This window comes from Carassius auratus, chromosome 31 (genome assembly GCF_003368295.1).
Source record: "Carassius auratus strain Wakin chromosome 31, ASM336829v1, whole genome shotgun sequence".
NCBI classification, from domain to species: domain Eukaryota; kingdom Metazoa; phylum Chordata; class Actinopteri; order Cypriniformes; family Cyprinidae; genus Carassius; species Carassius auratus.
In genome coordinates, this window is record NC_039273.1 from 17,406,428 (window position 1) to 17,428,694 (window position 22,267).

The 22,267-nt window shown below is 40.2% G+C and overlaps 1 protein-coding gene across 7 annotated transcripts in view; it reads right to left on the reverse strand.

Moving 5' to 3' along the window:
• LOC113050701 (trinucleotide repeat-containing gene 6C protein-like) overlaps positions 1-22,267 on the reverse strand; it is a 69,062-nt gene that overhangs the window by 44,960 nt on the left and 1,835 nt on the right. For 6 of the 7 annotated variants that reach the window (XR_003276803.1, XM_026213933.1, XM_026213931.1 and 3 more), the window contains exons 2-3: positions 5,922-6,012; positions 1,404-1,425 (exon numbers count right to left, since the gene is read on the reverse strand). The gene's annotated coding sequence lies outside the window, so the exon portion shown is untranslated. Of the gene's footprint in view, positions 1-1,403; positions 1,426-5,921; positions 6,013-9,018; positions 9,093-22,267 lie in introns of all 7 variants that reach the window. The other variant, XM_026213930.1, reaches the window with a different exon arrangement.

Genomic DNA, 22,267 nt, shown 5'->3' on the forward strand with positions numbered 1-22,267 from the left:
AATACTATTTTCCACAGTAGAACATTTGAAAGCCTGGTCAGTCACTACTGCTAGTTTATTTGTGTGGCTAGCTAGTTATTTTGCTTACTTACACTCTGACTCTTCTTTATGAAAAAGCTTCTTATGTCCCTTTTGCATAAGGCATCTACAAAGTAAAAAAAGGGGCAAAAAAACGGAATATTAAAATGTTTTTACTCTGGCCTTTGTATGTGGCAGAGAGACAGCCCTGGTAACTTACTGTCGGTGTCGTCAACATGCGCGCACATCACCCGCTCGCTGCTAGTGCAAGCACAAAAGTAGTCTCGGTCCGCGCGTGTAGCCTGCCAGATACCCCGCCGTCAATCAAATTACAGCGTTTCTTGTACTGTCGCCATCCTGGCCGTGCAAATAGCAGTGCAAAGATCCAAATAGCAGTTCAAATAAGATTTGTTAAATACTGGTGGGGACAAATTTGTCATCTCAAAATATTGATAGGGACTAGTACCTAGCGTCCCCCCCTAAACCTACGCCCATGCACTGAAGGCAAGACTTGTTTCTGAGTCTGACATCAAGTATCCTATGGAATGACATTTGGTTCAATAAAAATGAACGAAACTTCAATTTAGTTAACAACGGACCTTTTTTGTCTGTAAAATATTCACTATAGTCTGAAATTTTACCTTGAGTTCTCAAAAAGCAAGTAACTATATATATATATATATATATATATATATATATATATATATGCCTGAACTTTTTTCAGAGGGCAGGTGGGGCAGCAATGACTGTGACAACTTTAACATTTGAAAGGATACTAAGGCAAAGTTATTGCTTTCTTTATTCAAACTGATTTTCTGTTTCATGAATACACGATTGAACTGAAGAATGAAAGCTTTATCCTCCACTATCGACACTAGGGTTGTTACAATACACTTTGGCTCACGAGATGAGACAAAATAAAGATACTTGGTTCAATAGACTGTGAAAATATTTTAATATAATTTTACACAATTATTTTCCTCCCATACCTCTGGTAGCGAACTCATGGACTCAAAAGTAAAATCAATCAACAAGATTATTATTATTTTTTTTTTTAATGTAGGATTTTTTTTTTTTTTTTTTTTTTGCAGCCAAACGTTGAACACCGGAAGATTCTCTTCCATCCCAGTATTACCCATCTGGGTTTCCCTACATCCCAGTGAACATATGCTAATGAAATAATACATGTGTCACTAAGCATTAGATCGCACAGGAATTAAATCAGAGTGACAAAAGCTATCTTCAGACTAATGAGGGAGATCTCCATATCTGCTGACCTTACTACACATGAGCCAAATGAAATTTTTACTCACTTACATTACTCTTCTGTTGAAATATTACAATATTGTATTTTCAAAGACTAAAAATATTTAAAGAGTACTTACCTTTGGTTTTCTGTTCAGTATCCTGTAAGTGAAAGCAAGAGATGCATTATTAGCAAAAGCCATGATATATTTCATTTCAATTGCTCAGTGTAGTAATTTACATGTTATTTGCATAGTAAAATGAATATTTATAATATATTTTTGTAGAATGCTGCCCTGACATTTAACTGCTAATAAATTATGTATTCCAATTGTGTATTTCACTTATGCTTAGATTACATTTAATTCATCATCAGAATTATATAAATACATGTGTATTAAATAAATGTCTGTATTAAATGTGTATATTAATAAAAGCATACACAATTATCAACATAGATTCACCACAGTCATCAGCATCCTAGAAGGATGCACAAAAAAAGGATACATTATTTGAAACAACCTTATTAGTGTCATGTTCAGAAATATGGATATGATCAATATGCAATTATAGAGTGTGTTTCTGTTGTGTTCCTGAGTGTTTATTTTTTAATATATACAGTATACCATACTACTCACAGCCTGCAATTTACTTTATTAATGTACTGTTAATGTACTTTGGTAATAAAATCAATACTAGCATTAAAATAAAAATGTAACCATACCAGTAACGTTATTAATGAAGGCAGACTCGATTTGGTACAAAAGTGTTGTCCGACTGACAGGTGGTACAACATTTTTTACATTTGTTCTGAATAAGAACGGTTTCTCGATTTCCAACATTAGTCATTCATACGAATGCTTATAAAATTGTTTGATATAATGATTTTGTTTACTAAAGAAATGACAATACATGTCATTGTTTTCATAAAAATATTAAGATTTTTAAATATGTTCAAGAGCCTAATTTGCTTTCGTACCAAGTGTGAAAACAAAAGTTCGTTTTTTGAACTTGGTGAGACATAACGCCTCATAACCTTGATAAAATACAAATAATAAAACATTTATTATTATTATTTTTGGTTAAAAATTGTACACAGCCCAAAATAACCTGACTCAACAAGCACTAACCAAAAACGAAACTCAACTTCAAGTCTTAAAACACACCCTGCCTCGTAATCTCGATAAGAGGCCCAGCAGGGGCCTGGAGCGAATCGCATTGGCACAAAGAGTGGCCTGCTAATTGAGTGGAAATAGACTACAAACGGCCCTCTGTCAGAGAGGAGGCTAGGGGGAAGAGGAGTAAGAGAAGGGAGCAAGGCCAGTGTGCAAGTTTACATTCCCTGGTGCCATTCCAGAACTACTACAAAGACTGTTCTTTTCTTCTGCCCTTTCAACTACAGAACACCAACTTCAGAACACCCATCCGAAAGGTTTGGAATGAAGATACTTAAGAAATTTGTTGAATCCCTAAAGATCTTACCACCATTCAAACACTAATAACAAATTTTTGACAGGAAAGAAGCTTGACGGATGAAAAACTGTTAAAGCAAAATAATAATCTGTTGTAACTGATATTTAAATAAACACGATAGGGTTGAATAGTTTTTCTGTAATAGTGATGCGTGGGTCGTCTCATAACCCGTGGACCCTGCGGGTCGGGGCGGAGCGGGTAAAGAAAATTGGCACTTTATTTGTGGGGCAGGTTGGGGAGGGTCATTAAAAACAAAATACAATTTTAAAAAAATGTTGCGTGCAATTCCCTATAACCTATATTAAATATTTGGAAAATATATTTTTATGGCATTATTTTACTGACAAATGTCAAGAGCGCATTATTGTAGCACGAAAGCACATTAATACAGTGTGAGAGAATAAAATAGCGCGTTGCCAGGTCCCGTTTTGAATCAATACGGGACGGGGTTTTTCACATATTTTCGGAGTTGTCTTCAATGCAGCATCTTATGCAGACCATCCCACTGGCATTCTGTGAAGACACGTCCTATTCTGCCCCTGATTGGGTAATACTCGCTGCCATCGTTGTCGGGGTGGTGTTGGCACAGTGGATAAGACACATATGCCTTTGGTGTGGGAGACTGTGAGACACCAATGTGTCCCTGAGCAAGACACTTTACCCCTAGTTGCTCCAGTGGCATGCGACCTCTGACATATATAGCAATTGTAAGTTGCTTTGGATAAAAGCTCAGCTAAATGAATTAATGTTAAATGTCAAAATGTCGTTGGATTGATTGGTTTGTTTCATGTTCACAGGCAATCAAAGTCAGAAGAGGGTGGGTCTCTTGGCAGAGAGTCGATTTGAAAGAATGGCGGAGGCTGCTCCAGATACCCCCCGTGTTCAGTGCTGAAACGAAAGCGGACACAAAAGTACCCACGAGAGTGGGAGGAATCGATTACTTGGCTGGAAAGTGTCAGCGGAAATGAGTATCAAGCACAATTTGTCGGCGAGTGTTCTCTGTTGCGCACGGTGGCTTGTCAGATGTGCTACAGCATGCCTCAGGAGAACAACATTCATACACTTTACAATAAGGTTCACTAGTGCATTAACTAACATGAACTAATAATGACTAAGTAATACATTTGTTAAATTATTTATTAATCTTTGTTAAAGTTAGTTAATAGAAATAAAGCTGTTCATCTTATGTTCATGTTAGTATTAACAAGATTATTAACAAGATATTAACAAGCTTTTAATGAACAATTGCTGTTTACGTGCAGTTCATTATTAGTTAATGTTAATTAATGTAGTTAACTACTGAACCTTATTTTAAAGTGTTAGCGATTTGTTTATTATGGTTAAGGTGTACAGTCAGACACATAAACATTATTTTAATAAGAGATAAGATAGATATATTTAATAATAAAAATATAGTGCCTAAGTGTAGCAAATAAACAACTTAACCAATTTAAATGATTTCACTATTCAGTAGGCTACTGTAGAATTAACAATAGACTATATGGGTGTACTCACACTAGGCACGGTTGCCATGAACCGGGCCCGAGTACGATTGTCCCCCCTCCCCACTCCCCCTCTGGCCTGCACTCACATATAGCGTTTCAGCATTCGTGCCAGAGCACGCTTACATCATTATGGTGCGACGGTTTCGGGATAAACAGGAAGAGTGGCGCTCTCTGAACGCAATGGAGTACATCGCTCTGTTTTCTTTGTGGATAATTTTGTGTCATTTGGTCCACAGCCCTCTCACAGCCTGTTGTTAAACAGATGTGTCGCCTTAGTGGCGCAAAAATTTTCACGTAATCGCGCTGTTCGTATGAGGATGTTAGCAAGGTACCAGCTGAAGTGCAGCAAGGACTTTGCAGTTTTTAGTTTTTATGCGTTTTGCACCTCTGCCGTAGACCAAAGCGACCCTTTCCCTGTCATGTTGGTTTTGGAGTGTCGCAAAACCGTGACGCAACGCGTCCTTTTCCGTGCTCCAGCACGGTTAGCGCTCACACTGCATGCGAACCGCGCCCGAGTCCAACTGAACCGTGCCCTGGCCCACCTCTTCCAAGCGGGCCAGGGCCGGCCAATCGAGCCGCGCCCGGGCACCATTCGGAGCACTCACACTAGTCAAACAAACCGCGCATTGGTGGTCAAACGCACCCGGGCACGGTTCAAACTGGCTAGTGTGAGTACACTCTATAAAATAGATTAACTTACCAATAATAATACAAAAAAAATTAGAGGTGCTCCGATCACGATCGGCCGATCGTTATGCGCATCTCGTCAGTAAAGCCGGTTCTCTAATCAGCGGTTAATTCCATCAGGTGCGTGATTTCACATAGAGCAGCTGTTACTACACAGAGCCGTTGTTAATAGAGAAGATGCGCAAATCCACTTCATTTTCAGCGTTTTTTGGTGCATCTTCTCAGTTAACAACGGCTCTGTGTAGTAACAGCTGCTCTATGTGAAATCACGCACCTGGTGGAATTAACCGCTGATTAGAGAACCGGCTTAACTGACGAGATGCGCATTAACGATCGGCCGATCGTGATCGGAGCACCCCTAAAAAAATTTTTATGTTTTACATGAATTTAGAAATGTTTGTAGATTGGTTATTTATTATGTGGTTTCACTGTTTGGATGGTGTTACTGTCTGCAAACAATGACAAATATTTTATCCAAAATCTGTGTTCAAGCCACCTTATACAATTACTAAAGTTAATTAGCAATTAATATTTTTATGAAAAAAAATGTACAAGTTGTGATTTACCACCACCGGCACGTCATCGGACCTGTGGTCATCGTGGCCCGAGTTAATTAAATTAAATGTTCATATTTGCCATAACATTACTACATTATATTCTATGGGTTTAATGCATTTGCAGACAATGTAATTACATATAACTATCATATAACTGTATGTTCACTGTTTTAAAGAAGAGTGCCAATAAATGTATAGCTAATATTAAGTGGATTTTCATGGAAAAAACACTGGATTTTAAAATAAATAAATTAATAAATTAAATTCCCAATAAATGTCCAAAACATACAAGAACATTTATTGTTATATTAATTTATATATATACGCCCCCTTTTTTTTCTTTTTAACCCTCCTTCTTTCTTTATTTACATAAAATTTTAGATAAAAAAGGAATTAAATTAAAACTAAAATTAAAACAGAATTAAAACACACTGACCGGTTTCTGCGCAGTATCCTTCTTTGTCTCTTCTTGCTTTTCTTTTCTTCCATCAATTGGTTCTCTCCTTGTGATGTTCACCTTCTCTTAGCTAGAAGATAGACACAAGTGAATTGTTAATAACTGTCAGGATGAAAGACCCATCCCATGAGACCATACAAGATCTTAAAATTAAATAAATCAAAGACTTGTGGCCAATAGTATCTGCAAAATTTGGACAATGAAAGAAAAGACAGATACAGTAGTTTCCAAATCCAACTCACTCATATAAATTATGAAGTGGGAGGAGGGTGAATGATTAATCAAGCCTTTATTTAATGTATCTGGAAACCTGTGGCCAATTTGAGGGCACCCGTTTCTAAAGTAAGTCTAGTTAAATTCAACAGTGAGCCAAATCGCATACAAAATCATCCTAAAGGCCTTGGTAAAACTTTTACAGTGCATTGATTTGAAAAACGATCATGCTAAAGGGGTCCGTCCACATTTTGTCAGTGCCAGTGGGTATTTTAACATCACTCATCTCACTAATGTACTGTTTAAGCAGCATGACCAAGCCAAGTGTACAGATGATCCTCATCTTTCCAAATGTAAGACTGTGCACAATATATTACACCCAAAATCCAAATGCATTTTCCACCCAACAACACACAACGATATCTCCATTCCTCTGACAATGCAAACCAAAGTCACAAGTCAGACACTAAAAAATACCAAAAAACACAAGTCACCAAAAATAATGGCAAAGGTGTCCTTCTGTGTTGCCAGTTTGTAAATGAAAAGCTGTCAATCAGTAAAACTGCAAGTGACAACAGTGCATTGCACTGCAGAGAGCCATGGTGTGGTTGGACAAATGCTTAGAGATGACAATCAGCTGTCCTGATTTACCCTCTGGCTCAAACCCCTCCCATTGGCTAGTAAACTTATCCCCACTTTTACTGTCCAATCAGAACATAGGTGTTTGAGCGATTGCCTTTCACACTGCCTTTTGACAGAGCTCCAGAGAAAGGAGATAGGAAACTGCAGAGGATCATATTGAAATTACCCGGCACATTTTGTAGAGGCGGACACTGAACAGCTTTATAAATATCCCACACCCTTTGTGCGCTGGAATTTTCAAAAGCCTAAGTTCAGTTGTTGATCAAATATAACCTGCTCCAGACACTCAAGCTGATTCAGTCCCATTAGGACTTATGTAAACATACTGTGTTCTTTGATTCTCATCCATTTGTTTTCAATGGCACGGATTATAATTTATTCCAGGTTTTACTTGCTCAACATCTCAAATAAATGTAAAATTACATAGTCAGTGATTTGTTAAAACTTATCTTAACCAATATGCTTAAATTGTATATTAATATATTTCAAATTTTGCCCATTCGTCAATATTTATTAATATAAATATTTTTTAGGTTTAGAATTTTTTTTTTTTTTTTTTTTTTGCTGTAGTTGCTTTGCCACAGGTTTTGCCACAGCATCTGTATTGGGTTCAGGTCAGGGAAACGCATTTCTTTTCTTTTCTTTTTTTTTAAGCATTCTTTAGTTGATTTACTTGTGTGGTTTGGGACCACTGTGAAGTTGGCCACCAACCCAATGCAAAACGTTGCCAAAATAGTATCATACATTTGTGCTCCATTTATGTTGGTTTGTGCCTTATTTTTTTATTTCTTTTTTGTTTGTGCTGCTTTGTTTTTATTTTTAACAATAGCCAAAAAAAACATTTTATGGGTCAAAATTATCTATTTTTATTTTATGCCAAAAATCATTAGGATATTAAGATATATATTTATTAAGATATTTTGTAAATTTGCTACTGTAGTTGTATCTCGGGCAAATATTGTCCGATCCTAATAAACCATACATCAATGGAAAGCTTATTTATTCAGTTTTCAGATGGTATATAAATCTTTAGTAAAAAAAAAAAAAAAAAACTGACACTTAAGACTGGTTTTAAAAACCAATCAAAACTTCCAGTTCTGCGTTGTCATTTTGAATCAGCATCATTAGCGTTTCAGTATTTTAGTGAATGTGAGCTATGCTCTGATTTTAAATCATAATTTTGTCAGCTCCTGAAATGGGTCATACTGTCGATATTACACTCAGTTGATAGAAGGAGCAAGAACAATGTAAGTGTCTAAAATACATGCACATAGTTCAGTTGAACGGTGAAAATCACAGTACGAAGTTAAAATAATCTCAACATTAACAACACTGAAATAAGAGTGCACGCATTTTTCTTGCATCTGGCTAATAGATAAACCATGATTTATTTGTCAATCAGATGATTTTTAAAATCACTTCTTCTGTGTGTGTGCTTTAGATGTGAGAGCACATGGACGTATAAACAATATAGTTTGTGTATGACCGGACAATTTATTCATATTCAAAACTAGATGATGTGACATAATAGGGAACTTAACACTTTTTTTTTTTTTTTTTTAAGTGAGGCACAGGCACAGTCGAGCAGAAAGTCCAAAACGGCCATGTGCAGGAAATCTCTTATATGGACAAAGGCATATTGCTGCAGCTTTAAAAAGGTAATTTCCATTCATTTCAAGGTAATAAATATAATTATAATATATAATATAATAATAATAATAATAATACAATGCCAGTGAAATAACATTTAATACAACAGTAACTTGAGTAGTCTTCCAGCAAACTACTTTTTTACTTACTTGAGTCATATTGTTTTTCAGTACTTTTATTCAAGTAAATTATTCCTTAAGTAGCAATACTTTTACTTAAGTACTGTGCCAAGCTGCATCCACCAATGGAAAAGTAGTACACAAACTTCCAAATGTGTGTTCCCCTGAAGAAAATAGTTGACATTGCACTATGGAAGCTGGCAACCAACACTGACTACAGAAATATTTGGCATCTTTTTTGTGTCATCAAAACCACAGTGTGGTGGTGTGTGCAAGAATTTTGCAAGACAGTCTGTACATTGTTAGCTCCTGAACAGATGTGTTTTCCTCACCAGCAGAAGATTAAACAAATGGCATGGGTCTGATGAGGTATTTGAACAGTTAAATCTTTTTGTCTTGGCAGTTGTAACAAAAGCAGAACCTGTGTAAATTCTAGGTTATGTTTTGTTTACCTGTTTTGACTGATGTTTAATTTTTCCCTGCCTCTTCACATTTTGTAAAAGTGAAGACTTATTAGTCTCTGGCTCTGCAATAAAATGTAGAGATAAATTAAGATTTTTCCATTACTAGTTTAAAAATCATAAATATGATAAAAATGATAAATAATCATAAAGTAACACATTGACAAATCTTGTATGCTAAAGGTATGTTAAATCTCCCAAATGGTGATTATAACAAGGTAGCAAACAAAAGGTCCATACACTCTGGCATTGTTAACACCTGATGGCAGGAACGTTAAGCAAGTTACATCAATTTATAGAAATGGTATGGGAAGAAGCCTGTGATACAGTCATTGAACACATGACATGACACATGAGGTAATGGAAAAATTACTTTAATTTGAAAACAGTCAAACAAATGCTCGAAATACAATGTGCTGTGCAACAACAGAAAAACTGTTTTGTGCAAAGAAAAAGTGTCAAGTGTAAAGTCCTGTGCTGTGCGCAAAGCACTAGTGGCTGGATGGTGGCACAGCATCAAGGTGACTACTCGACATCTGCACCAGCTGACTGTGTGTGCAGAGGAAAGGCTGATCGAAACTTGCAAACTGCTCCGTGTGATGCAGAGTGAGTTCAGCCTCATGCTGCCTTGCCTCACGGGCATCCTGCAGCATCATCTCAAGTGCCAGTCATGACGATCCTCCAACCACTCCTGCTGCCTCTAATCAGCTGCCTGCATCGTTACCAGGGCCTAAATGCAACATGGACAGGAATATTGCCTGTTTAGTGAAGTGTTTTTATCCTTGTTATTTGAGCCAACTTAAGTCAGTCATGCAGATATATAAGGGGTAGACAGCTATAGTAGTCCAATGCAATGTCCAAATTATACTATATTACGATCAATCCAAATATATATATATATATACAGTGCAAACACAGTTCAGTGTGTGTTTTTTCACTCTGGTTTTCATGTCTTACAGAGATGTTAATGCCAGGGTAGACTCAAAGGTGATGGAACCGATTCTGGCAGTATTGGTGTCGATGTCCATGCAGGCAAACTCAAGCTTGAGCTCTCACAGGTGGACAACCTCTTGTCAAGACTCTGTGTGGATCCTCCTGAAAATTACACAAGTCATGTTATTCATTTAAACTACAACAGTATGGTTAGCGATAACAAACAAAATACTAGAACTGAATGGGGAGCTAATAACAGTGGTGGACAGTAACAAAGAATTAGGTAAAATTTTCAAATATCTGTACCAAGAGTATTTTTTATAAGAAACTTTTACTTCACTACATTTTAGGGCTGGGTGATAAATCGATTTGATCGATTAACTCGAATGTGTAGTTTACATCGATTTGTTTGAATGAAAATCGGTTTTCTTTTTAACATCTGCAATAACATAATACTTATATATATATATATATATATATATATATATATATATATATGAAAAATTATATATATATATATATATATATATATATATATATACTGATCGATTTTTTTTTTTTTTTTTTTTTTTTGAAGACCTCTGACAGTCTTACTAACATTTACAAACTGTATCCAGTATGATAAGAATGTTACGTTACATTTTATGTTATCTGCTTCACTGTTTACAATGGCAGGGCCTGCCATCTTGTCTTTTGGCTTGTTGTTTCTGATTGCAAGGGGGAAATCCAGATCAAATCCCAGAAGGTAAAATCAAAACAAAATAAAGATAAACTTGTTTTGAACAATTTCTTTGTATTCTGAATATTTATTTTAGTTAGGGAGAATTTTTTTTTTTAAATCGATGTAAATCAAATGGGATTTGTTTTTAGGCCATATTGCCTACTACATTCCAAAGAGTAATATTGAACTTTGCTCCACTACTGTCACATCCACACAAGGAGAGGAGAAGACGGGTAAGTACTTTCGTGAAGCTTTATTAACATAGGATTTCAACAGAGCAGGTAAGTGTGGTCACAGACGGTGAATCTTCAAGCACTGATCAATAGGTGAGTTCAAGCACCAAGCTAGGCCTGACAACAAAGAGTCACTTCCCTTAATCGCTGTAACTGAGTCTCCACAGAGTCACAATACGGTCCACAAGAAGCAGGCAGAAGATCCACAGAGTCACAATACAGTCCACAAGAAGCAGGCAGAAGATCCACAGAGAGCGTCCATGTAAGCTTGATTCCAGCCGGTGAGTGAATGAGTGAGGTGAGTATTTAAAGGTGTGGTGATTGCTGGTGCAGGTGCAGGTAATCAGTATTCAGGTGACGGTTCACGTGAGCGGTGCATGGGAGATTGAGTGGATGGTGACTGGCAATGGTGACTGGGGCTAAGGGAACGAGCTGAGGGTGTGACACTACCCCCCGCCCCACGGGTGACTCCAGGCATCCTAGAGCGGCGACGGGGACGACCACGACCTCTGGGAGCCGGGCGGTCCGGGTGTTGTCGGTGGAAATCTTCGAGGAGAGCCGGATCCAGGATGTCATTGCGTGGTATCCACGACCTCTCCTCGGGACCGAACCCCTCCCAATCTATGAGGTATTCCAGGTGGCCGTTCCGCCGCCGGGAGTCGAGGATCTCTTGGACCTGGTAGATGTTGTCTCCGAGGATTTCGGGTTGGTCTGGAGGGGGAGGCGGTTCTGGTTCTGTGGAGGAAGGAGAAACTGGATCAGTGTGACGTTTTAGCAGTGAGACGTGAAACGTGGGTGAGATCCGGTAGTGTGGTGGTAGGTCCAGGCGGTAGGTGACGGGATTTATCTGAGAGTGGATGGTGAACGGCCCTATGTAGCGGGGACTCAGCTTTTTGCAGGGCAGTCGGAGGCGGATATCCCGAGTGGAGAGCCAAACCTTGTCTCCAGGTAGATAGACGGGATTAGGCGATCTGCGTCGGTTAGCGGTCTCCGTATGTCTCCGAACTGCCCGCTGGAGATGGACGTGAGCTGAGTCCCACACCCTCTCGCTCTCCTGGAACCAGTGATCTACCGCGGGCACTTCAGAGACTTCTCCTGACCAGGGAAACAACGGTGGTTGATAGCCTAAAACACATTGAAAAGGGGTTAAGCCTGTAGTGGTTTGGCGAAGGGAGTTTTGGGCATACTCAGCCCACGGCAGATACTGGCTCCAGGTATCCTGGTGTTGGGAGCAGTAAGTACGGAGGTACCGTGAGATCTCTTGAATCTTCCGCTCGGTCTGGCCGTTGGTCTGAGGGTGATATCCAGAAGATAAACTGACGGATGTTCCGAGGAGTTGGAAGAACGCTCGCCAGACCCTGGAGACAAACTGAGGTCCTCTGTCCGAGACAATGTCCTCTGGAGTGCCATAATTCCGGAACACGTTGGTGAAGAGGGCTTCGGCGGTCTCGAACGCTGTGGGAAGACCCTTTAATGGGATTAGTTTGCAAAATTTAGAAAAACGATCAACAACAACTAGAATGGTAGTGTACCCCCCTGAGGGGGGAAGGTCAGTGGCGAAATCCACCCCTAGATGGGTCCAGGGTCGGCGAGGAATGGGTAGTGGTTGTAATTTACCCACGGGAAGTTGACGAGGTGTGGTGGTAACGGCGCAGACCGAGCATCCGAGGATGTACCGGGTAACGTCACGAACCATGTTAGGCCACCAGTACTTCTGCTGGATGAGCGAGAGGGTTCGCCTGCTGCCAGGGTGTCCTGAGCCAGGTGACGTGTGCGTACTTTCCAGTAGGGGGAGTCGCTGGTTGGTGGGCACGTACATTAGACCCGTGGGTACCTCCGGAGGTGCAGGCTCCTCGAGGGTGGCGGCTCGAATTTCCTCGTCGATCTGCCAGAGGATAGGCGCGAGGAAAACGGAGGGTGGTAGAATTGAATCAGGCTTGTTGGTGTCTGGATCTGGTGAGTACATACGGGACAGAGCATCTGCTTTAGTGTTCTTGTGACCGGGTTGATATGTGATCTGGAAATTAAAGCGAGCAAAGAAGAGTGACCACCGAGCCTGACGAGCATTGAGTCTTTTGGCATTCTGCAGATATTGGAGATTTTTGTGGTCGGTGACAACAGTGAATGGGAACTGAGCTCCCTCTAGCCAGTGCCGCCACTCCTCAAGGGCGAGTTTAATGGCCAACAACTCCCGGTCTCCGATTCCATAATTGCATTCGGCAGGAGAGAGTTTCTTAGAGAAGTACGCACACGGATGGAGTGAGCAAGGTTCACCAGACCTTTGAGACAACACGGCTCCAATGCCGTGATTGGCCGCATCAACCTCTACGACGAACGGTTTGGACGGGTCAGGATGTCGAAGAATGGGTGCCGAGGTGAAGAGGTGTTTAAGATGGGTGAAGGCCTCTCGAGCTTGGGGTGTCCAGCGCAGCCGGCGTTGACCTCCTTTTAGAAGGGATGTTAGAGGAGCCGAGTGCAGGCTGTAGTTCTTGATAAAGCGCCGATAGAAATTGGCAAAGCCAAGGAAACGTTGGAGTTCTTTCACCGTTGTGGGCTCCGCCCAGTTGGCCACAGCATCTACCTTGGCTGGCTCCATCTGAACTCCCTCCGCAGAGATCACGTATCCGAGGAAGGAGACGGTAGTGCAGTGAAACTCACACTTCTCAGCTTTTAGGTAGAGGTGGTGGTCTCGGAGTCGTTGTAAGACGTGGCGGACATGGGTTTGGTGTTCTTCTATGTTCCGGGAGTAGATCAGGATATCGTCTATGTAGACAATGACGAATTGGTGGAGATAATCACGGAATATTTCGTTCATGAAACTCTGGAAGATGGATGGACTGTTAGCAAGCCCATAGGGCATAACCTGATATTCGTAGTGCCCGGCAGGGGTGATGAAGGCAGTCTTCCACTCGTCTCCCTCTCGGATACGGATCAGATTGTAGGCACTGCGGAGGTCGAGTTTGGTGAACACCTTGGCTTCCCGCAGTTCCTCCAGAGCCGCCGGAACGAGTGGTAACGGGTAGGCGAACTTGACGGTGGCGTCATTTAGCACTCGGTAGTCGATGCATGGCCGAAGTCCGCCATCCTTTTTGGGGACGAAGAAGAAACTGGATGCAGCTGGAGATGTGGACGGCCTGATGAACCCCTGATCGAGAGCCTCCTGGATGTATTCCTCCATTGCCACCTGCTCAGGACGGGAGAGTGGATATATTTTCCCATGTGGTAGCTTGGCACCTGGCAGCAGGTCGATACAACAGTCCCAGGGCCGGTGTGGTGGTAATCGGGTGGCTTGTTCCTTGCTGAACACATCGGAGTAGGAGGAGTAAAGGGCAGGTCTACCCATGGAGGTGGAGTGCAATTGAAGGTGCGGCGGCGCAGACTGTGAATTCTGGACTGGTGGATGGTGAATGTGACTCTGGCATCTCGGGTCCCATGCCTGGATCTCCCCTGTGCTCCAGTTGATTTGTGGGTTATGTTGGGCCAGCCACGGCCTACCCAGGACGACGTCAACAGTAGCGCGAGGAAGTACGAGGAGGGCCAGTTGTTCCCGATGTCCGTGGGGCAGAACGAGCTCCAGCTCGTGAGTCCTTTTAGTTATTTTGCCACCGCCCAATGGTGATCCTTGGATGGTAGTGATACGGTAAGTGGTCTCGTTCTGGACGATGGGTATACGGTGCTTGGTTACGAAGTGAGATGAGACGAAGTTGCTTGCGGCTCCGGAATCCACCAGGACATGGATGGAAAGATTGCGTGAGTTAATTGTGATCTGGGCTCTGATATGAGGTATGTGAGATACAGATGGGGTAATGGAAACTGTACTCACCATTGGGCGAGGCGGACGGACCGGGCAGGCGTGGATCAGGTGAGTGGCCTCGCCACAGTATAAACATAGCCGCTGCTGAATGCGGCGTCTCCGTTCAGAGGCATCGAGGCGGTAGGAGTCGGTGTTCATGGGTTCCTCCTGGTCTCGTTGGGGCGAGGGCGTTCTGGTTGATGGAGAGAGGGTATATGAGGCCGGGGAGGCACAGGCCGAGAGGTGCTGAGCAACATTTATAGTTTTTCTGATGAACGTCTCGAGATTGACATTATCGTCGTAAATGACCATTTGCTTTCTGATCTGGGGCTTTAAACCTTTACGGTATGCAGCTAGCAGGGCAGTTTGGTTCCAACCACTGGTGGCGGCTAGTGTCCGGAAACGGAGAGTGTAGTCATGTATTTCCGTGGCTCCTTGGCGGAGATTTAAGAGTTCATCATGGGTTGAAAGAGGAGTTAGAGCCACCCCGAACACTTCCTGGAGGTGGGTGACGAAGGCGTCGAATGAGGATAGAACCGGACTCTGGGAGTTCCAAAGGGCCTCTGCCCATTGTAGCGCTCGTCCGGTGAGGAGAGAGATCATAAAGGCGACTTTGGTGGTCTCATTGGGGAATTTACTGGTATTTGCGTTGATGAACAGTGAGCACTGCAGAATAAACCCACTGCAGCCACTCGGTTCACCCGCATAGCACGCGGGACGTGCAAGGGGCGTGCTGTTGGTGGTGGTAGCACTAGTTTCGGTGGGTGGTGAAACTGACTGTAATACTTGGCGGAGAGCAGTCACCATTTCGGTGAACGGGTCCGAAGCCGCTCCCTGAGCAGCAGCGTTAACATCCATGGGAGATATGAAGTTCTGTTTTTCGGGGCTGGAATCCTGTCACATCCACACAAGGAGAGGAGAAGACGGGTAAGTACTTTCGTGAAGCTTTATTAACATAGGATTTCAACAGAGCAGGTAAGTGTGGTCACAGGCGGTGAATCTTCAAGCACTGATCAATAGGTGAGTTCAAGCACCAAGCTAGGCCTGACAACAAAGAGTCACTTCCCTTAATCGCTGTAACTGAGTCTCCACAGAGTCACAATACGGTCCACAAGAAGCAGGCAGAAGATCCACAGAGTCACAATACAGTCCACAAGAAGCAGGCAGAAGATCCACAGAGAGCGTCCATGTAAGCTTGATTCCAGCCGGTGAGTGAATGAGTGAGGTGAGTATTTAAAGGTGTGGTGATTGCTGGTGCAGGTGCAGGTAATCAGTATTCAGGTGACGGTTCACGTGAGCGGTGCATGGGAGATTGAGTGGATGGTGACTGGCAATGGTGACTGGGGCTAAGGGAACGAGCTGAGGGTGTGACAACTACATTGCTGTAAAATTGTGAGATGTTTTTAGCCCAACACATTCTCACATGTCTATCTACATTTCTTAATTTCAGACCTAAAGCTCTATCATTACACCTGTCTCTCCTTAATAGCTATCTTGAGCAGTAGGATGGATATAAAATTGCATAAATATTCTAATTTGAGATTAATTGATTAGTACTTTTGGTTTTAGTATTTAAGTACATAAAAATTAAATACTTATGCACTTTTACTCAAATAAATATTTCAAATGAGTACTTTTACTGAAGTAATATTTCATTATGGTATCTGTACTTCATCCAACACTGGCTAATAAACTAGTGTCTTGCTAGCTTGCACATAATTGGGTGCTCCTACACTGGCTAGCAAACAACAAACTAACAATAGGCTTGCTCTAAAGTTGTACCCTGAAAGTGAGTTTTTCCGTTTTCCTTTAATACTTTGTTTTACAACTATAAGAACTTACCGGCAGACGCCATCATTTACTCCAGTGGAGAGGTGTCCATATCAATGATGTCTTCTCTTCCCAAACTCGTCAGTCTGTGTCCATAAATGGCATCCATCATATCAAACCATTTCCAATTATTTTGGTTTATTTTGCTTTCAACTTCCAGTAATAACTCCACATGGACGTATTTCCCTTCGCACACGTTCTTCACCGATGGGGCAAGATGGGGAGGTATAAAAAATATCCAGACCTGTGGAGGCTGTAAGCAGAGGCTTGTGTGCTCAAAAGGACTTCTGGCAGGCCACAGCAGAGGGGAGAGAAAAAAACGTTAATCTTTGGCCTTCCTGCCATAGAGTATTAGCAACCTGCAGCTCTCCTTGGCAGTTCACTGAACTGACTGGGTCATCAAGAGGCCTTCTCAAACAACTAAAGAGCAGCTTAGCACTTCCTATGTGCTAAGATTAATAAGTGCTATGGATCTGTGGGACTGGGGGAAATAGGCACAACCTGTTAGATTTAGGTCGTTACAACCTGATTCCAAATGAACTGCTTTGAAACATGAAACATGAATGAAACATTGAATTAATGATCTGTGATTTGTTGCATTAACATCTAAGACTATTATAACAAGTTAGTTAACTGTATGAAAACATAGACTGGAACTTAAATTAGTTTCATTAATTGAGATCCTAGATATAGATTTATCTATTTTTGGAGTTTACACAGAAAAAAAAATTATAAGAGAAGACACACACAATTCTGTGACAGGTAGAACTTAATTTAAGGCACTACTTATTAGTGCTGTTCAAAATATCGATACGAAAATGTATAGTCACAGAGATTTGACAATACGAATATCGATACAGCTGGCCCTGTATCGATATTGTGGCATGTGGCAAATAACGTGTTTTAATGTCAGAAATATGTATCGTCACAGAGATTTGACAATACGAATATCGATACAGCTGGCCCTGTATCGATATTGTGGCATATAACGTGTTTCAATGTCAGAAATAATTTCACCACCACCACCAACACATCTAATATTCTCTCTGACATTCCATGTTCCCTTACGAAAATTAGCCATGGTTCTAACACGAATAACACCAGAAATCATTGTTCTTTTAGCCATGGAAACTGCAAAATAGCCTTGGCTTTGTTACTTCAAATAATAATTTACATATAAGTATTAAGATGATCATTTATTTTGGTTATAAAAATCTAAGCCATCAATAGCCTTTAAAATAACTATGCATTAAATAAAGACAAGGAAATAATGATCGGTTAATAACACTGTTAAAATACATAATGTAGGCTAATAAAAAATAAACTATTTATGTACATAACATGTTATTACAAATGCCTGCAAAGGGAGCCAAAGGGTAATTGCTGCTCTAACACTTACAGGGCAATCAAATCCTTGTTTAGGATATTGGCCAAACATTCAACTCAAATATTCACTTAATCTTTCATTTTTTGGCCAGATGACACAGCCCCTATAATTTCTTCAACAAAAAACATGTGGACATCACAACCCTTACAAAAATAAACCATGGTTTTATCATAATAAAAGGGCTCTATTTTGACCCCTGTAGTAGTTTTTTTTCCATAATATTTCATAATATTTTCAATATATTGTATTGGGCACAACAATACAATCCTGCTTAGGGCACTCATTCAGCCAGCATCATAAGGCCGTCTCTGCCTTGGTCTCAGCTATTAATGCACCACATTTACTATTGGCAAATAACAATTTAAATTTTCATTCTATTTTCCACAAAAAAGAATCTTCAATAGATTTGGAATATATGGTGCTTTAGTATTTTTTTAAGCATTCACTTTAATGAGTACTCTTAGTGCTCTCAGTAAAGAGCAGTGACTACATTCTGCTAAACCTCTCTTGTTGCGTTTCCCAATAGCTTAGAATAACACAAAGGCAAGTAATAGTTAAGATTTTGAGTAAACGATTCTTAACTCACAACCAAATAGAGACCAATACCTCACCTTTAAAATTAGAAACAGTCTTAGGCCCAATCCCAATTCTACCCCTTAGCCCTTTCCCTTTCCCCTACCCCTCCGTCTTGCGCGTTAACGTGAAGGGGTAGGGGTGTCTCGATTCTATTTTGGTTGGAGGGGTAGGGGTAAGAGGAAGCGCCAGATAGCCCTTCAAACGAAGATTTTTCGGGACCACACTTCAAACGAAGGGGTATGAATTATCTCGGCAACATGGCTGCTACAGCGAACAAAAAAACACATAAATGTAAGCTTTTTTGGCATAAATAAAGATTTTAAAGAAAATTAATCATTTGTTTTATGTTCTATCAATTGTGAGTTCATATTAACGGCTGTTTTTACAGCTGTGTCTGTGTGAGCTTGTAGCATACGTGCATGTAAGGACCCAAATTCGCCGTGATTGGCTGTCCACCACCACGTGTCGTGACGGGACGGGGAGGATTTCTGAAAATACTCGCAGTCACAACACAACTGTAGTTGTTTTTTCTCAAAACGTTTCCGGCTACACTTTATTAAAGTTGATGTCGAGTCAGCAAAATGCAACATTTTGATATAATTGTGTGTGTTCATTCAGAAGTTACGATACTCGAAAGATGAATTAATTCTCTGTACGAGCATTGTCTGATATGCTGCTCACAGCTTGTGCTTTGAATGAGTGAGCTCCGAACGCGCACGAATTGTTTAAAAAGCTTGAATCAGCAATATTTAGAAACAAATGCAAACGATCGGCTACGATCTGTTTCACCCCTTCAAGCGAGTGAACAACACGAAGTAAGTGAAGTTAGGAATTTTACATCACTACTCACGATAGCCCATCGGACTGGAAAACACATAGCCCCGGGACGTCAGGATAGCGATTTTGCGAGCCCTTCACCTCAGATCTATCCAGTTTGTGAAACACTGGTTTCCACACTGGTTTCTAAAATAATAAATTATTATTTTAAAAGATTGACTCAAAAGAATAATCTGTTCACTAATCGGACCATGAACTTGTATTACCGAGCCGATTATCTATTATTGAACATCTCGAATGAATAAAGACTTCAAGTTCATCTGTAAAGAACATAAAGCTATCGTTTGAGTTTATAAACTTCTATTTCTTGCATGACTCATATGGATCTGCTAACTGAATTCAAAGTGTGGGTTCTAGAAGAATGTTTCTGTCTTGATGAGCATGTATCGCTCACTAGGAGTCGCTAAATGAACAGCTGTTGTTCCTTTTTTTTTTTTTCAACGGAGGATCAGTTGCCCTATTGGTTAAAATCCCCAAACTGTTTACTTAAATATAAAATTAATAAATGACATAAAAACAGGGGCGTTTGCGTTATGACGTGGTGGGCTGCTGTGGGCCAGAAAGCCTGGGCAACTTTTTGGTCCCAGTCCGCCGCTGAATGGCACACCCCTATCCAAAAAAAACAACCAGTTGTATTTATAATGTTATCCTGAGTGTGAAGTGTTACCAGAATTTATTTTAATTAAGGTGAAAAATTAAAGTTGTGTGTTTAATGTATTTGTGCTGATGTTGAAATGGATTTTAAAACATATGGTATCGAAAAAAGTATCGTTAGGAACCGGTATCGAAACTGAGGTATCGAAATTGGCACCGGATCGAAAGATTTTGAACAATACCCAGCCCTATGGATGTGTGAGCTGCGTGATTTCCGAAATGTGTGTGTGTCAGTAAGCAGCTCATTAATACAGAACGATAATGAAAGGCTCTAATGCACACCAGCACACCAGTATATGTGTGTACTGTAAGAGCTAGACGACAAATGATGGCGTGTGACGTCATGGTAGTGGTGTCCCAATCCTTAGGGGAATATTTTATCTCCTACCCCTTGACACTCTGTTTCAAGGACAAGGGGAAGGTGAAGGGGTGAGAGGTAGGGGAAGGGGAAGGGGTATAAAATAGAATTGGGATTGGGCCTTAAGTTGTTTTTCCAGGCTTACCATGTGATGTTTAAGAAGTCAGGCATACAGCAGAATTGAAGCTTAACAAGCCAGGATTGTACTACAGAGGAACAATAGCTTATATTGCAATAACTGTCAAAACATCAATGCCAGCTCTATTCTGATTACATTTATCAAAGTGAAATCAGATAAGACACTATACAAAAACACAGCTCCAGGAGATGGAGTCAGTTTCATTCCCGAATGGTTCTTCTTTTCATCCTGAAGGTTACACTGACAGCTAGCACAGAGGCCACACACAGTAGAACAGACAACTGCTTCTGACAGCCTGTCAGGGGTACAATGCACAATAAAAGCAAACAAGAATTTCTAAATAGAGAAAGGAAAACCACTCATTTTTAATAGTACACCTGAGAGATCAAGCAGTACTGATTCAATCCACAAGACAATACAACTAATGTAGCTAGAAATCGGTTTAAATTCTTGAAACCTGAAATTATAGCAAAACAGAAAACAATAGAAACCTTGAACCATCTTGAACTACAACTTTCTTGGAGTGTTTAAGCCATAATTTATGATGGTGATTTTAGAGATACATTCTCTTTGTGGTTCTTCAAAACAACAAATCCCCATTATTAACAAAACTGTTACTTGCCCTATTAGGCCAATTCTGTGTTGTCACTGAAATTCGTTAATCAAATACGTGTCATTTATTCTTTCTATCCCTTGTTTTTGGGGAGTTCAACTGGCTAGAAATTATATTCTAGTTCTAATATAAATTAGAATATGTTGAAAATTATAAAACAACCAGTGATGTTTTGCTTCAAAACCATTATATTTATGTTAATATTTTTTGGAATAAATATTTTTACTACTGCACTACTAAAATCTGTGATATTGGCACAACTAAGCAGATTTATTATTATTACTATTTTTTTTTTTTTTACAAAACTGTCCTATAACTATACATAGAAACCAAAAAAAAAAATAATAATAATAATATATATTAGTAATTGTGTTCTTCTGACACAACCTTTCACTGGTGCATTTATTCATGTTGGTTTACCTAGGCTCTGAGAACACAAACATAAAATATATGTTTTTAAATATATTTTTTCTAAAAAGTAGATTTGAAGTATCAGTTCTCAAAATATTAGCAGAAGTCATTAAATGAGTGTTTTAAGATTTATGCTTTCTGACCTATTAATACGGAAACAGAACAAGGGTTAAACCAAACTTGTAATCTGAAATGCAATATTCCACAAGCGAGAACCATCCACAACATCAAAATCTCATAGAAATAAAGCTTTACTCTACCTAGAGTCTACAGCAAAAGGCTATCATAAGATTGGGGGAAGGACCCTGCAACACAGCAGGGACATTTTCTGGGACACCAGCCAACACTCACAAATGCTTTCTTCTCCAGTTCTTTCCCTAACCCGTACCCCATCCTGTCCTGCTGCGTGGCGCACCATTCTCCTTTCACATGTACAAGAGGATTTCAGCCTCTTACATCAGATGGTACAATGTTAAACTGAACTGGACTGAACTGTAGTATGATGATGAGGTAATGAGAGAAATATGGGTGAAAAGATCTCGTAAATTTTCCCTCTTTAAATTTGAGTTATTTCCTTTTTAAACTATCTTAAAACAATTATTTGACTAAAAACAATTCAGGTAGACACTACATATCTAATAACCAGACAGGGGTTTTGATGTCAGGTCAGCACTGTCTAAACTTTGAGATATTTTATTTTTGGTAATTACAGAAATTTGGTTAGATAGTACCCAAAAGCCTGAAGAAAAATATCT